This window comes from Symphalangus syndactylus, chromosome 4 (genome assembly GCF_028878055.3).
Source record: "Symphalangus syndactylus isolate Jambi chromosome 4, NHGRI_mSymSyn1-v2.1_pri, whole genome shotgun sequence".
In the NCBI taxonomy this organism is placed as follows: Eukaryota; Metazoa; Chordata; class Mammalia; order Primates; family Hylobatidae; genus Symphalangus; species Symphalangus syndactylus.
Window position 1 is genome coordinate 94,500,794 of NC_072426.2, and position 15,912 is coordinate 94,516,705.

General features: G+C 54.2%; 1 protein-coding gene across 6 annotated transcripts in view; it reads right to left on the bottom strand.

Moving 5' to 3' along the window:
• ZMIZ1 (zinc finger MIZ-type containing 1) overlaps nucleotides 1-15,912 on the bottom strand; it is a 244,620-nt gene that overhangs the window by 172,112 nt on the left and 56,596 nt on the right. For 5 of the 6 annotated variants that reach the window (XM_055275575.2, XM_055275580.2, XM_055275574.2 and 2 more), the window contains exon 3: nucleotides 1,867-1,962. The exons of the other annotated variant lie outside the window; for it this stretch is intronic. The gene's annotated coding sequence lies outside the window, so the exon portion shown is untranslated. The remainder of the gene's footprint in view (nucleotides 1-1,866; nucleotides 1,963-15,912) is intronic. 6 annotated transcript variants of the gene reach the window in all.

Below are 15,912 nucleotides of genomic sequence, written 5' to 3' on the forward strand. Positions count from 1 at the left end.
ACTTAAGTCCAGGAGTTCCAGACCAGCCTGGGCAACGTGGCAAAACCCCATCTATACTAAAAGTACACAAATTAGCCAGACATGGTGCTGTGTGCCTGTAGTCCCAGCTACTCAGGAGGCTGAGGTGGGAGAATCACTTCAGCTCGGGAGGTCGAGGTTACAGTGACAGAGTGAGACCCTGTCTCAAAAAAAAAAAAAAACTTTCCTTGACTTGTGAAAGAGTACTTTACACTGTAGACTCTGTGCTCCTACCTGGCTAAATTCGTCTTCTTAAAACTTAGCATCACCTGATCCATTCACTTTTTAGGTATTTATCATCCATGCCTCCTCATGAGAGTACAAGCGCCATAAGAGCAGGGAGTTTTGTCTGTTTTATTCCCTGTTATATCTCCAAAACTTAAAGAGTTCCTGACAGACTTTCTCGGTCAACACCCGGGGAATGAATGCATGAGCAACGCCGCCTCCTCCTCCCCGAATGTCTGCCTGGAGAATCAGCCACATCCCCCCCACCCTCCTCCCCTGTGTCGTCATGGTCACCACATAGGCTTTGAGCACTGCCTTATGGAACTCAGTCTGGCTCTGGGATCTGAGTCGGACTCCATTGCACACCATACCCTCTCAGGGCAGGACTAAATTGGCTCTGTGAGGCACCCCTGGGCAACGAAGTGAGACCCCGTCTCCACAAAAATTTAAAAATCAGCTGGGCGTGGCTGTGCATGCCTGTAGTCCCAGCTACGTGGGAGGCTGAGTGGGAGAATCACTTGAGCCTGGGAGGTTGAGGCTGCAGTGAATCATGTTCGTGCACTGCACTCCAACCTGGGTGACAGAATGAGACCCTGACTCAAAAAAACAAAAACAAAAACAAAAACCCCAGCCCTTAATGCAGGCCTGGCCTGGTGTGAGAGTCCATGAATATTTGATGAGTGAATTAAAGAGTAAATAGATGGGCGGATGGGGGGAATGGGTGGGTAAGCAGGTGGATGGAAGGATGGATAGGTGGTGGAGGGATGAATGGGTGGATGAGTGTGAAAGGACAAAAAGAAAGAGGGATGGATGGAGAGATGGACAGGTAAGTGGATGGATGACGGATGGATGGATGGATGGGTCTCACAGGCACACAATACAGACTAGTGGTTGCTTGGCCTCAAAAGCAGAACTTCTCTTGAGAGGATGAGTGCAGTATGGTCAAACTGAAAGCATAGAAGCTGGTATGGCAAATAGGATGAAGCCAAGCTGCTGTGGCGTGGCCAGAGCTCGCTGTGTGATCCCTGGCAGGCACCACTAACTTCCCTGTGCCTTGTTCTCGTGGTATGAAAATGCAGATAATAATTCTTGCCCAGAGCTGACAGGGAGAACTTTGGAATTTTGAATGCTGCCACAAAGGAGACCACAACCACATCCCCGGTGAAGCACATCTCCAGCCAGGTCTGCTTTGGAAAATCCTCTTTTCTCAAGCCCCACATGGCTCTGTGGACCTTGTAGCCTTAGAATCCCACATCCACAAGGGCTGGGACCCCTGGCTACAGCCCTAGAGTTCCAACTGAGCCAGGCTGCTAAGATGGCTCAATCAAATCAGACACAACTGACTCACAGAATCCTTGAGAACTGAGGTAAGTGTAGGACCTGAGCCCAGTGCCCCATTTTGGAGACAGACAAACTGACACCCAGAAGCCTTTTCTGGCAGTATGAGCACCACACAAGGAGTTATAGAGAGGTCCTGCAGCCAGGCCCAGGAAAGGCTAGGAGAAGCAGCTGAAAACCCTCAGCTCTGGTCCAGCCACAGCATTTCTGGGCTGCTAGGGCTTGCCCCTGCCCAGGCTTAGGCAAAGGTGATGGTATGGCCTGGGCATCAGGGGCTGGTGTTACCTTTCGGGGTATGGCAGCTCAGTGAAAAACAGCAGCTCCTCTCCTCACACCCCTTGCAGCATTGGTCCGACGCTAACGGGCCTCCTCCTCTTCCTCCTGGGTACACAGGGGAGAGATGGGACGTGTGTGAGAGCAGGCCGGCGTGCAGACAGCCGTCCACTCCCCTCCCACCTCTGTCCCTGCCGCCAAGCTAATCTCAGCGGCCTCTTGGGTCACTTAAGCACACCCTGGGATGCCTGATTTATCAGAGCTGGCTGTGTCTTCCCCGCCCAGCCGCACTCCAACCAGCAAGCCAATTCCTCCTAGTGGGATTTTGAAAAATATATAAATATAAGTTTTGTTTCTTCCGGGACTGGGGACTTTGTGTTGTCTTTCTCTTCTTAGTAAGAAAAGCAGAACAGCATCACTTTCCTGTACGGCCCCCAGGCAGGGTGACAGGGAGAAGCTGTCGGGGGTATTTTTAGCCGGGTGTACAAAGCCCTTGCTGTGGCCTCCTCTCTGCGCCGTGCCTGGCTTCGGGGAATTATCTCACACGGCCGGCCGGCAGCCACTTCCAAAGCCACTCTGTGACCCCTGCCTGAATTCTTTCCTCATTATGAATTGCTCACCAGATCCCTGACCAACACTTGGAGCCATTTTATGTGTGTACGCACCTCAGGAAAACCAGCTCACTCCCTCACCCCTCCTACAAGGTTCAGGGCTGGCTGTTTTGCTTATAACCGGGAGAGGAGGCCCAGATGCAGAGTTTAAAGCAGAAAAGAGCCCTGGTGATGAGTTAGATTGTGCCCCCCAAACTTCAGCTCTTCCTCCACGCTCTTTAGGATTCTTGGTCTGAGCTGAGATCTACCTGTGTGATGACTTAATTTAATGTTCACCTTTCACTCACTTTTTTTTTAAGCTTCAATAAATCTGGCCTTGTCCAAAGCAATCATGCCCTTGAAATAATTGATTTGATAGGCTAGTTATATATTTCTGATACACTTTAATAAATGTAACTAGTAAAACAAAAATATATGTCCTTTTGGGGACTATCTAATTCTAGAATCTTGCTGTAGACTACCAGAGTAACCTGGGCCAAGCTTTGGCAAACTCCCTACTGTCTATCAACCCTTACGTTGTGCAGAAGGAGAGGGAGAGGCATGGAGGAGGGGCGGGCTGGCTGATGGGGCCCAAGAACTGGTCATTGTATCAGGTCAAGGGATGTAAGGGGTCAGAGCCATGGTGTGCTGCAGCCTTTAGTACTGCCTCTCTTTCTAGCACTGGGCAAGACCATTTTTGGCCCCACACTTGAACTAGGCTGGGAGGATCTAGGTGGGATAGGCATGAGGCATCTTGGGGATGGGGTGTCCCAAAGGAGGGCCAGCCCAAGGCCCAGGGCCCAAAATGGCATCTTTCCCAGCATTCTCTGAGGCCTCTGGTTCACTCTGCCCCTCTCGTCAGGCTCCTTTTGGCTGGAGTGGGTCCACAGGGGCCAGAAGGCGAATCCCCTCTCTAGGTAGATCTGGAGGCACAGAACATTCCCCTGGGCCCTACAACCTGTGCTCTTGGCGCTCTGACCCTGTGGGCTCCTGGGGGCCTCGCACTGCCTCTGGGCCTCTGCCTCCCTGTGTGTGCTTTGAGAGGAGGCTGGCAATGGTGGGCACCCGGCAGCACTGGGGCCTCACTGCTGCTCTCTGTCCTTTCCCACTCTGCCCACAGGTTGGAGACCCTGGCTGGGCCCCTGGCCCAGTGCCCGCTGCCTGCCCCTCCCGCTGAGAACAGGATGTGGGTGTCAGGAGGTGAAGGAGAGTGTGGGGGTCGGGATGGGGAGTGGCCTCGGGACGGGACTTCCTGAAGCCAGATCGGTTTACCACAGTCAGTTGGGCCCAGGACCGCACAGCTGTGAGTTATAAATGTCCCTGTCAGAGCCCGGGCTGAGAGGCCCTGCTGCTGGCAGAGGCGCCAGGGCCCACAATGCCCACCCTGGGAGCACCCCCCTAGCCGAGGGCCCGTCCTCTCGGAGGTCCTCCCCCAGGGTCCAGCCCTCACCACCTCTGGGCTCTCCCGCCTCCTCTCGGAGAGAGATGGGTCGAGTACAGCCTTCCCCTGCTCACCCCTTGCCCTTCCAGGTGCAAATCTTGTGGTCCCAGTTACCGGGAGAGCTCCCAGAGAGCAAGGACCATTCTGGGTCTGCACCCGGCAGGAACCTGAAGCTTGGCGCACAGCCAGCCACTCAACAACCACTGTAGGGGTGACTGCTCCAACTCACCAGCCTGCTTCCCACGGCTCCACCCGCCCCTGCCTGCCCACCAGGGCACACACTGAGGGGGGAGTGGGAAGGGAAAGGGGCCTGGCCTGCCACACCTGGTCCGGGGTGAGTGGGAGCAGCAGGGCTGGCCACTAAGCCTCTGGGCACAGGGCTGTGTGTCCTGCACGTGCAGGGAAGACTCCTTCAGAGACCTTCCCTGAGGTACCCATTTTCCTTTGTCTGCTCCCTCGGAGCTCCCTCCACCTGGGGTGTGAAGTGTAGGCCACAGCTCAGAGGCCAGCCTGCACAGAACACTGCTGTCCGTAGGGCGAGAAGACAGGTCCCTGGGACCCCAAGGCTGGGCCATCCTGTCAGGGCCACCGAGGTGGGCAGCACAGGGCTGGGCCACAGAAATACAATCACAGTAACAGAAACAATCAGGAATGGCTCAGGCTGCAGGGCCTGAGGCTTATACAATTTTGGAGGCCCTGTTTTAAAAATTATTTAAAATTACAAATATATATTTAGAATCAGAAAAGAAATCACAACAAATTCCCAGATTCTTAGGAATCCATGCCCCTTTCTCATGAGGCCCCTGTTTAACAGTTTACCAGAAATGCTTACATAGAAATGTTCCTGTTTGCAAACTGCTGCCCCTCCCACCTAGAACACTCTATAGCTCCCAGCAATTACCAGCCTTCACCAGGGCTGTGCCCAGGAGAGGCCAGGATGCCTAATCTTCATGTGCTTCCCTGTAAGCCTTCCTCTAATCATAATAAGAGTGATGAAATGGATAGTGATATTTAACCTTTAGCTGTACTGTTCTAAGCACTTTATGTAAATTAATCCACTTAATCTTACCACAACCTATGAGGTTGGTACTGTACCCATTTTTTACAGATGAGGAAACAGAAGGTTAAGAAACCAGTCCAAGGTCACATAACCAAGATGTGAACCCAGACAGCCTGGCAGGGATGCCATTGCCAGCCCTTCACCACTTCTCTCCACCTCCCTCAAGTGACCAGAAGGGTCTCCTTCCCCGAGAGGCTTCAACAGCAGCAGCAACCTAGGGCTGACTCTGAGTAGGCCCCCTTCTGACGAAATCATTCATTCATTCCACACAGACGCACTGAGTACCCAGTATGCCCCAAGATCTCGGCAGGAAACAGAGACCTCCTGCTTACCTCACCCTGCCCAAGGCAGGGCTGGGGTCCTCCCCACAGGCAGAAGTGGGCACTGTCTTGACTTCCTGGGACGGGCTGGGGGTTCCTAGAGACGGACTGGGTCTGCCCCAAGGAGACCCTGGAGGGTGGGGAGAGGAGGAAGGTTTGCCAAAGGGCACATGGCCTGTTGTCCAATTCTCTCATTTTATGGATAAGAAAAGGTGGCCTGGAGAGGACTGACTTCCTGAGGGTCCCCTGAAAGTGGTGATCCTATATGAGTTCTGAGACTATCCTTCTGGAGGGGTGGGGCAGATCCTGGAGGACTAGGGTGGCCAAGGCCAGGCCTGGGGGAGGAGGCAGGTGCCTTCTGGCACCCTAGGAGCAGTGCCTTTGTTTTCTCTCTTTGTTTTCCCTCTGCCCTCAGCCCCAGTGGCCTTCCAGGCTTCCCCTGATTGTGTACAGGGCGATAAAGGGGCTGATGAGCGGGAGATCTCTGGCGGCACAGACACAGCGGCGGCGGGTGGGTGGGTGGCCGAGGGGGCCCCTGGAACTGGGCTCGCTGCCGGCTGTACTGAGTCTTCCTTTGAGGGACACTTTGCACATGACTCTCAGAACCCTTTCGGCACAACTGTCCCCATCGTATAGAGGAGGAGACTGAAGCTTCAGGAAGCAGCAGCCAGGCCTGGAACCCGGGCCCTTGGAACCTAAAGCCTTGAGGATCTCCAGTGGGCCCATGGGCCATGCTGACCCTGACCCTTAGCTCTCTGGCCACCCAGACAACACCTGGCCTTGTCAAAGCTGTTATCCCTTTAACTCGAGAACTAGGCATTTTCAGATTGGACAGGAAGAAAGAGAGCAGGCGCCAGTCAGTGTCTCACCTATCAATGCCAGGGGAAACAGGTGCACTGCATGTCCATGTGAAGTGACACACTTGCAACTGGTGGCTTGGTGGGAAATGGGGTAGTGTCCAACCTCCTAGCCTCCCCCAACAGAGTCCCAGTGAAACTACCTTTAGGAGGACAAATGACTGCTCTCTTGTGTGCTAATTCTGACCAACTGCAGGGCTAGGGAGAGAAGGACACAATCTGAGGGCACCATCTGCCCAGTCATGGGATGGGGCAGTGGTGGCTGCAGACCTGGCCCACCCTGCCCCAGGTCACTGCTGACCCTGACCTCAACTGCCTGGCCTCCTGACCTGGTCTTCTCAGACCCTCCTCAAGTTATCAAATAATCCACCTTATTAGGTACTGTAAGCCGTGTCCATGTTCCATCTTAATTCTTTATGTACTTAAAAATGTATTGACCCGGGCGCAGTGGATCATGCCTGTAATCCTAGCACTTTGGGAGACCGAGGCGGGCAGATCACCTGAGGTCAGGAGTTCGAGACCAGCCTGACCAACCTGGTGAAACCACTTCTCTATTAAAAATACAAAATTAGCTGGGCGTGGTGGTGCATGCCTGTAATCTCAGCTACTCGGGAGGCTGAGACAGGAGAATCACTTGAACCCGGGAGGCGGAGGTTGCAGTGAGCCAAGACAGCACCAGCCTGGGCAACAAGAGCGAAACTCCATCTCAAAAAACAAAACAAAACTACTTAATTATTTATATCACTTTAAATCAATTACTTTTTTTTTTAACTTAGCCTCATCAAAAGCACTATGATCTGTGAAATCATGGGTTTGATGTATTGATTATATTTTTTTCCTTAGTTACATGAACATACATACATGATGTTAAAATTTGAAATTCAGACCCTCACATGTGTCCGGATAGCCCACAGGGTGCAAGGCCAGTCCTGGGGAAGTCTCCATCCAGGCTGGGAGAAAGCCTTGCTAAGTGCGGTCAGGGTGCCGTGGGGCAGAGCCCAGCGCTGCCCAGGGAAGTAGAAGGAGGTGGAGGTTTTCAGAAGGGTACACAGAGGGTTCAGTCTGGGCCATGGGCTAAGTGCTCCTTTCCTCCACATGAGTTGGAGTCTGGTCCTCGTAGTTCTTCAGCAGCAGATAAAGCCACCTCCCTGCAAATTCCTCCTGACAATAGTATACTGCAGTGGGATGGGCACTGGAGTCCAGTCTAGAATAGCAGTCTTGACTCTGTCCCTGGTCACTGTTTTGCTGGGAAGTGCCAGGCCTCTCTGGGCCACAGTTTCCTCCCAGCTCCACCAATCAGACTGCAGCACCTTCCCCCTACCCCGCCCTGCGCCCCAGTGGCGTCTGGTGCTCCTGGTGACCCCGGGCTTCAGACAGGCCCTCAAACCCCCCAGGTGGGCCTCCCTTGACCCCTTCCTCCCATATCTGATCAGGGGCCTCAAGTGGTGTCCGGGGTGCAAATGGGAGACAGGGCCATCCTGTGTGACAGCTATAAAATCCGATAATCAGCTAATCACCAGCAAATTAGCATCCCATCTTTACATAGAACAAATATAGTATTTACGTAAAAGTTGTTAGGAGTTTCTCTCTTTTTAATTAGCAGAAATAAATGCAAAATGAATGGTAATTAGGCAGCTGATGGATTCGGTAGTACAATTATGCCTGCGGCAGTGCCCCAGTCCTTAAACACTGCATGCTCCGAGGAATCAGAGGAGCCTATTTATATGATTTATTTATAAAACAAAGTTAACAGAAACAGAGGGGCGAGGTCTGGGCACTGCTGGAGGAGGGGTCTTGGCTGCAGAAGCAAGGCCCTGGGAGGAGAGGGAGCTTCAGTGCCCAAGGAATAATGGGGAGGGGGGTGCTTAGTGCTGAGCTATGAAAATGTACTACCAAGGCCCCCATGAGTCTATTTCAGGCCAGGCATGCTTTGCTAGCAATGGCCTCCCTGGCAGGAAGCAGGCTAGGGCGGTGTGGGGGGCTGGGAGCAGCTGTTTTTATACTCTTGTCTGTCTCTTTCTCTTCCCTGGTCCCTACTTCTCTCTTCTTTGCTGGCCCTATACTTTCACTAACTCCGGAGAAACCAGATCCAGGAATAATGGAGGCCAACACAGTGGGAATAAGTTCCAGATCAGCAGAGCACCCAATGCTGTGAGAGTACAGAGGCAGGAGCCCAGAGGAAGCAGTCCTGAGGAAGAGGCACAAATTGGGTTTTGAAGGATGCACAGGAGTTTTCTGAGAAGGTGGGAAGTAGCCAAAGGACCTGCATGTGAAAAGGCAGGGAGGTAGGAAACAGCATCATGTGACTGCAGGAAAAGAGTGTACCACGGGGTGGGCGCTGGAGAAGCAAGCAGAGTCTTGGATGCCATTCTAAGGGTTTGGACTTGATCCTAGAAGCCGTGGAAAGGTCTGAATCAAGGGAGTGGACACCCTCTTTCCACCGACAGTTCTTTTCTTAGCTTCCCCTCCCCCACCCCAGAGCCAGCGAGGGGGCCAGGTCCACAGGCCATTAAGAGGCAGCTGGTCCAGCTCATCGGAGCAGGAGGCTAACCTGATTACAGGGACAGGAGGTCTGTCTGCATGGGAGGGAAGGAGGAAGGGAGAAAAAAGGGAAGTGGGGCCTGCTGAGCCACCCCTGGGTGTCCGAGGTGAGGGGCCCGTCTTCCCTAGAACATAGTCCCTGGCCCTGCCCCCACCCAACTGCCTCGCCAAGCCTGAAGGAGGGGAGAGAACACTGCCTGTAGGGCCTCATCGCCTTCTCCCAGATCCAAACCCCAGCTCACCACTGCTTGGTGTTGTGACCTTGAAGAGCCATTTCCAATTCTGGGCCACACATTCTAGTCTCCAAAACAAAGGCTTGAATTAGAACAGGGGAGAGGCAGCGAATTTGGCCCCCAGTCTCATCCCATGTAGTATACTTTTACGGGCATGGGTTGTCCAAACTTTTAGGAATTTAGGTGGGACAGGCACTCTCCAGAATGCCACAGTCCTCGCTGCTCCCTCCTGCCTCACTCCAGCCCAGTACACAGGCTTGTGTGGTATGCTGCAGGCAGCAGCTGAGTGGAGACACCTGCACGAGGACCTGGGCTCAGACAGACAGAAAGCCCGGCCGAAAAGGCTGGTGATCAGAGTAGCTTCCCTGCCATGTATTACCCTTGTAGGAGGAGACATGGGAGCCGCTGCTGCACTCAGGACTTGGAGTGGACAAGCAGCCCTCCCCTGTCTCCAGCGAATACCCTGACTCAGTCTGCCGGTCTCTAAATGGGAACAATATTACCTGCCCACCCAAGCCCCGGGGTCATTAGAAAGCTCAGAGAAGCCCGTGCATGTGGCAGTGATCTGAAAGTCAAAGCCCAGGGTAGTGGTTTAACCGTGACTTTGAACACTGCAGGTTCTGAAGGATTTCACAAAGGGAAGTTTTGCACTCCCCAGTGCAGAGAGCTCTCAAACCTCCGGAGCCTCCCTTTAAAACAGCAGTGCTCAAAGGTCTTTCAGCAGCCCCGGCAAGGTCTAGAAATGGTGTCTGAGCTGCTATCTGCCATCATTCTCAGGAACGCGCTCTGAACTTGTAAGGGAAGACAAAGATCACACCGCACCACTTCTCTGCTCTGTAAGTTGCGCTCCTGCCTTTGGCCAAAATCAATACAAATCTCCACTATGATTGTTCCACCAGAACAGGGGCCGGGCCCTTGCGATGACATTCCAGCCCTGGCCGGCACAGAGGGTCTCCCTTTATCACATGACTTCAGCCCCAACTCAGGGGGCAGCAGAGTGTGGGGTGGAGGTGGGGTCCTGAATGAGGGGGACAGCACAGGGGAGAAGCAGAGGGGGCCATGCAGAGCTGCTCTAAGTGCCTCTCCAAAGACAAGCCTGGTGCTATTCATCAACTGGTTTTCAGGGCTGTGAGAAATCAATGGCATTTGTGCTGCAAACTCATCATTAGGACAGGAAAAACTCTGCAATGGAATTGATTTGTTTAAATATAATAACACAATTTAACAGAGAACTGTGGGGGTGGGGAAGGGACCGAGGCAAACAAAACAGGCACGACAGCTCAGAGAAGAGGGAGATGAACCCCCTGAAAAACCTTCCAGTGTGGCTGCTGAGCCCCAGTGCGACCCCCACCTATCCCTAAGCCCCTGCCACCGAGGAGGCCAGAGTGGGCACATGCTGTTCTCCTGCACAGAGCACCTCAGGACTGGTCTCAGAAATGTCCTCAACGGGCTGTGGATGGGGCCAGAGGCCTGGCTGGTCATTGCTGCATTGTTCCTGGAGGTGACTTTGCTTGGTGAATATCAGTTCAACCCAACAAATTCTTATTAGGCACCCACTGTGGTCCACGTACCTGTGCAGAGCTGTGGGGGACATGGGAAGAACTCCTGGCCATAGCCTGAAGGCATTCCATGGCAACGGGGTGGATTAGGCAAGAATGCAAGGCTAGGGCAGGCTGGCTTCCTGGAGTCTCAGGAGATGTCAGGCGGGGGTGCAGCGGGATGCTAGGGCAGGAGGAAGACAAAGAGGGAACAATCCGGGCAAAAATGCAAGGACCCTTCAAAGAACTGGGAGGGCCCCATTTGGAAGACGGTGCTCATTTCATAGATACCTGCCTGATGATGACTGATGGAAGCTCACTTTACTGATCCTTAAAATGTTCTGGGACCCTGCAAACACTTTATAAGTGTCACTTCATTGAATCCCACTATGCTGTGAAGGAGGGAATATTATTACCCACATTTCAGAAATGATGTCATTGAAGCACCGAGAGGTTAAGTGACTGCCCAAGGTCACACGGTTAGTCAGTGATGGAGCCGGAATCAGACCCTCATATTATGACCCCAGCGCCTATGCACCAACCATGGTGCTTTCCTGCCATCATCGGACCTTGGTCTGCATGTGTGCTGGGGAGACAGATAACTCCTGCCCTCCGGGAGCTGGGGCATGAGATCCACTGAGCAACTGCACGGCGGCAGCTCAAGGGGGAGTCTGAGAAGGGCACGGCAGGGGCGCTGCATCCATTTGGCACCTGGCTGCAGCTCTGCTGCAGGCTCAGCCCTGTATACCGGGTAGGGTTGGAATGTTGATTCCAACATTCCAGCTGGACAGCGCTGGGCCTGGCACTCAGGGTGTCCCCAGACCTTTCACATGACCTTGGGGTTGGAGGGTGGAGGTTACAAGCAGGCTGATATTAGGGAAGGCCTGGGCAGCTCTGGGCAGCCTTTCTGAGCTCAGTAAGGGCCTTAATGTCAGCCTCAAAATTCTGACTTTATGCAAGGTGATGGGGGAAGCCAGGGACGGCTGGTAAGGGCTCAGGGATTCAGAAGCAGGAAGATGGTCCCCAGCAGGGGTGGGATGCTGAGAGGGTCACAGATCCAGAGATGGTTAAAGGGGCCTAATCAACTGTTGGATGTGGGGTTCAGGGAAAGTGAGGTGTCAAGGATGACCCAGGCACCTGCCCACAGCCCTCTGGGGGCTTGGATGCCCAGCTTTGCTGAACCAGCAGCTGCCTGCATCAGTATGAATTGACCCAGAGCCCAGGGAGCACTGCGCCCCTCCCCCAGGAAGCCCTGACTTGGGGGAGGGCACTACAGGCTAGCAGGCCGCCACCAACTCCACTCTGTCCCCCTGCTGACCTTTCTCCTTTGTCAGCAGTGCACTCCATCAATGCTCCGGAAGGGCCAGTGCGATCCCTCCCAACTGCTCAGGCCAGAGCTGGGGGCAGGGGCTCGCTCTGCCCTCCCTCTTTCAAGGAAGAGGTTTTCTGAACGTCTCCAGAAAGCTGGGAGCAAAGCCACTAAAGCCCTCAGTGCAAATGGGGAGACTGAGGCCTGGTGAGGGGCAGCTCAGAGTCCACCAGACAACGGCAGTCACAGCCTTAAGCAAAGAGCCCATCAGGCATGAGTCATGCCCCTCCTGCTGGCAGAGGGGAGGGAAGAAAGGAAGCCAGAGAGGAGACTAGAGCCAGGCCCTGGGGGATGGGCAGGCACAATCTGGCTGGGGGAGGGACCTATGAGGTGTGGGAAGGGGCCGAGCAACTGCACCAGCAAGCCCCTGAGCCAAGAAGAGGATCCTGTGGGCTTCAGAGTGGGGCCAGTGGACTCAGGCAGGCCTTGGGTGGTCAACCATCCTGGTTTGCCCACAAGTGACAGGTTTCTGGGACACAGAATTTTCCATGCTAAAACTAGGACGGTCCCAGGCAATCTGGACGGCCACCCTAGCGGGGCTGATGCTGAACTCTGGTTTTCAGTTCAACCACTCTCTGTGTCTCAGTTTCCTCATCTGGCACGTGGAGCTTATAACAGTACCTTGTGTATGGTTGCTGGGAGGTGGGGGAGAGTGACATTAAATAATGTACGTAAAGTGCTTAGCATCCGGCACAGCATCTGATAAAAATCATTAAACAAATGGCAGGTGGCTGCTGTTATTACTCCCAACTGCTAAACTATTCTTACTACTATGAGTAGCAGCTAACACATACCAAGTGTTACCCTGCACCAGACTTTCTAAGTACTGTGCATATGTTGCTAATCTAATCCTTACAATACTTAACGGGGAAGGAAGTATTACCATCCCCATTTTCAGACGAGGAAATTGAGGTGTGGACGGGTTAAGCACGCCCAGGCTCTCACACCTGCCAAGCACAGAGCACTGAAAACCACTTCTTTTTCCACTGGAATGATCCCAAAGCCCGGGAGATGCAGGCCAATGTCAAAATGATTATGGTCACACTGACCCAGGGCAAGAACTGGACAAACACACAGGCCACTCTGGAGGTGCCCTGGGGATGGGCAAGCATACCCTGTTTTCAGGGAGACTGAGTCCCTAATCCTTAGCCTGCGTCTTCAAGACCTTCCCCTTCTGGTCCAATCAATCTAATTTATTTGAGTTCCAGGGTCTATTTACACAGCAAGAGAAAGGAACGCCCCATGATGTACACACACCTCCTCCTGGCCCCACGGGCTCCACTCTTGATCAGGCATGTTTTGCCCACTGCGATTCATTCTGCAACAACACTGCAAGGTCAGATTCACGCCCATTTCCGAGATGAGCAAAGAGAGGCTTGGAAATGTGCTATGGTCACACAGCTGGATTTAAACTTGTCCAGCTCCGAAGCCTGGGCTCCTCTTGGTTGCTGGTATGACAAAATGAACAACAGCATGAGGGCAGGGGGCCACACTGCATATGTCTGGTCGGGTATGGTGCAGGGAGAGGTGAGCACTAGAAAACTCCAAGGAGGGGCAGAGCCCCCTCTCTTAAAACAGGGAAAACTCTGGCAGCTCAAATAAGGCACCTAAGCGCCCAGGGGTGGAGTAGTCAACCTGGACAGGTACTGCACCCAGGGAGAAAAGGGGGAGGGAGACCTGAGGCAGGAGCCCATCACCCTGCTACCTGGAGGGGAGGGAGGTCTTGCAGAGACCCCTCTTTAGACTCAGAATCTGAGCATGCAATGCATCCTGCCCCAATCCCTAGGAAGTTCTCAGCGCAAGGAACTGCATGCTTGCAAAGCAATTAGCTTCCAGCACCCAGGAAAAAGGTCGCTGAGGGGGCAGGCAGGCGCTGGCTGAGCAGTGGCCCTGGCAAGCTGGGCCCGGTTATTTTTAGCATCTCAATTCAAGAGGGAGGAGGCCCTCCTTCCTACCAGGTAAATGTCAGCGCCACTGGCAGCCCCAGCCAATTAAAGCAGCTGGAGCCAAAGAGGGAAGACAGAGACTGGTGGCCTCTCCTGCTGGCCCCCAGCAGCTCCTGCAAAGGGCCTGCTCCCGACTCACCTCCCGCATGGCCCTGAACAGGAAACACTGGCTCAGTCTAAAAAGGCTGAGCAGGGGCCTGGTTGGAGTCCTGGCTGGGCCCGTGTGACCCTGGTCAAGTCTCATGCCTTCTCTTCTCTGACTCCAGTTCCCCCTCTGGAAAACGCCACCCCCCGCCCCCCGCCCCAGCCCACTTGATATTATGAGGGTGACATGAGTCAGGGGTTGTGAGGATTAGAGAAGCTTGCCACCCCCTGCTGTGGGGTGGCTGCTTTATTATTCCAGAAAAGAATGGACTTCCCGAGCAGGAACCTGGGCCATCTGACAGGGCCTGAGCTGGCTGCTGTGCAAACTGCTGGGGGGATTTGCGCAATCCCGGGGACTTGTAGTCCAAGGAGCCCATGGCTGGCGCTCTGCTGATAGGAGAGGCATGACAGAGAGGCCGCTGCAGGTCAGTGGAGGCTCTGCAAACATAGACCGGCCGAACCCAGGGCTACGGGGAGGGGCCACACCTGGAAAGGGCACCAGGCACCCAGGGCGCCAGCAGCATACCTGGCACTGGCATGGCATTTCCTCTGCATCAGGGTATCAGCCAGCTGCAGCCTTGGGAAGGAATAAATACTGTCCCCTCCCTGTCCCCAGCAGGAGAGAAGGAGGCAGAAGGAGGAAGGAGGGAGTTGGTCACAGAAAAGAGAAGGGAGGCGCATCTCTCATTTTATCCTGGGACCCAGATCCTTAGTCTGTAGTGGCGGCTGCCCCAGGGACCTAATCCCTCATCATCCCAGGCTGGTCCAGCCTGGCAAACCCCAGAAATCTTAGGTCAGCTCTCCTCCACTGGGGAGAAGCCTTGGGTCCAGCAGCAGCCTTCTGGGCCAACTGCCCCCGAGGTGCTGGGGAAGCCCATACTTCCCTCAGCTCAGATCCCCGGCACCAGCTCAAAGCCTCAAAGTGGACACTTCCACTGAGGCACTTCCCTCCCCTTCCTTCCCCTCTCTCCCCAGGTGCCTGAAGTTCAGAGGAGATAAAAGGGAAACTGAGGCACAAAAGTGGGGCAGTGATCTACTCAGGGGCATTTAGCAAGTTAGAAGCAAAATATAACCATCTTCCTTCTGCTGTCTCCAACCCCCCAGGGGCATCTCCAGCCTCATTTATTTCCCTGCGCAGTCCCAGCCTCCACAAAGCCCCCATTATCTGCCCCAATGTGGCTGCCACAGGGTCTTGGCCCAGCTGTTCCCTTTGCGTGGAATGCTTTCAGTTTGGATCACAGTCTGGTCATTCTTTGGGGCTCAGCTGGCACTCACCTCCTCCAGGAAGCTCTCCCTGACTCCTGAGGCCTTCAGAGCCCCTAGACCCTGGCCCTAGGTAATGCCATGCTGCCTGTGGTCAGCAGCCTCCCAGATGGTTGAGCTGGCTGGACACTCTGCTGAGCCTTGGCAGAGGGGGCTGATGAGGGAAAGGGCAGCCCCTGGTTTCCTGAGTCCACTTTATTTCCTCATTCCCTTGCCCCTTATAAGCCTTACACTAGGCCCTGACTCAGAGGCGTTGCCCCTAGCCCTGACCATTGGGCCTGCAAATCCCGGCCTCACTGGGGCTCTCTGGGTAAACGGATGACAGGATAAGTCCTCGCTCCTGGTGGCGAACCTCTCACAGCAGGAGGCAGAACACAAATGCGGCTCCGCGGAGCCAGGTCTGTGGGTTCCAGCGCAGCTCTCAGTCCCAGTTCTGGGTGGCTCTCCACAGGTCCCCAGAGCTTCCTTGGTCCCTCAGGGTCGGTCCTGCCTTTCTGCAGATAGAAGGCTCCTATCGCTGCTGCTGCTGGTCCCTGCCCCTGCCAGCCTCTGCACCCCCCATGTAGCCTACACAGTTTAGGGTGGCCCTGCACTCAGCTGATAGCCTGGAGCGCCATGTTGGCTACCTTGGGGCATGCCCTCCTATCTCTGGGCCTCAGTTTCCTCATCTGTGCCATGAATGGGGTGGGTAAAATGATTTCTAAAGACCACTCCTCCCAACATGAGAGAGAGGCTGTGGGTTTGTTTTTATTCCAA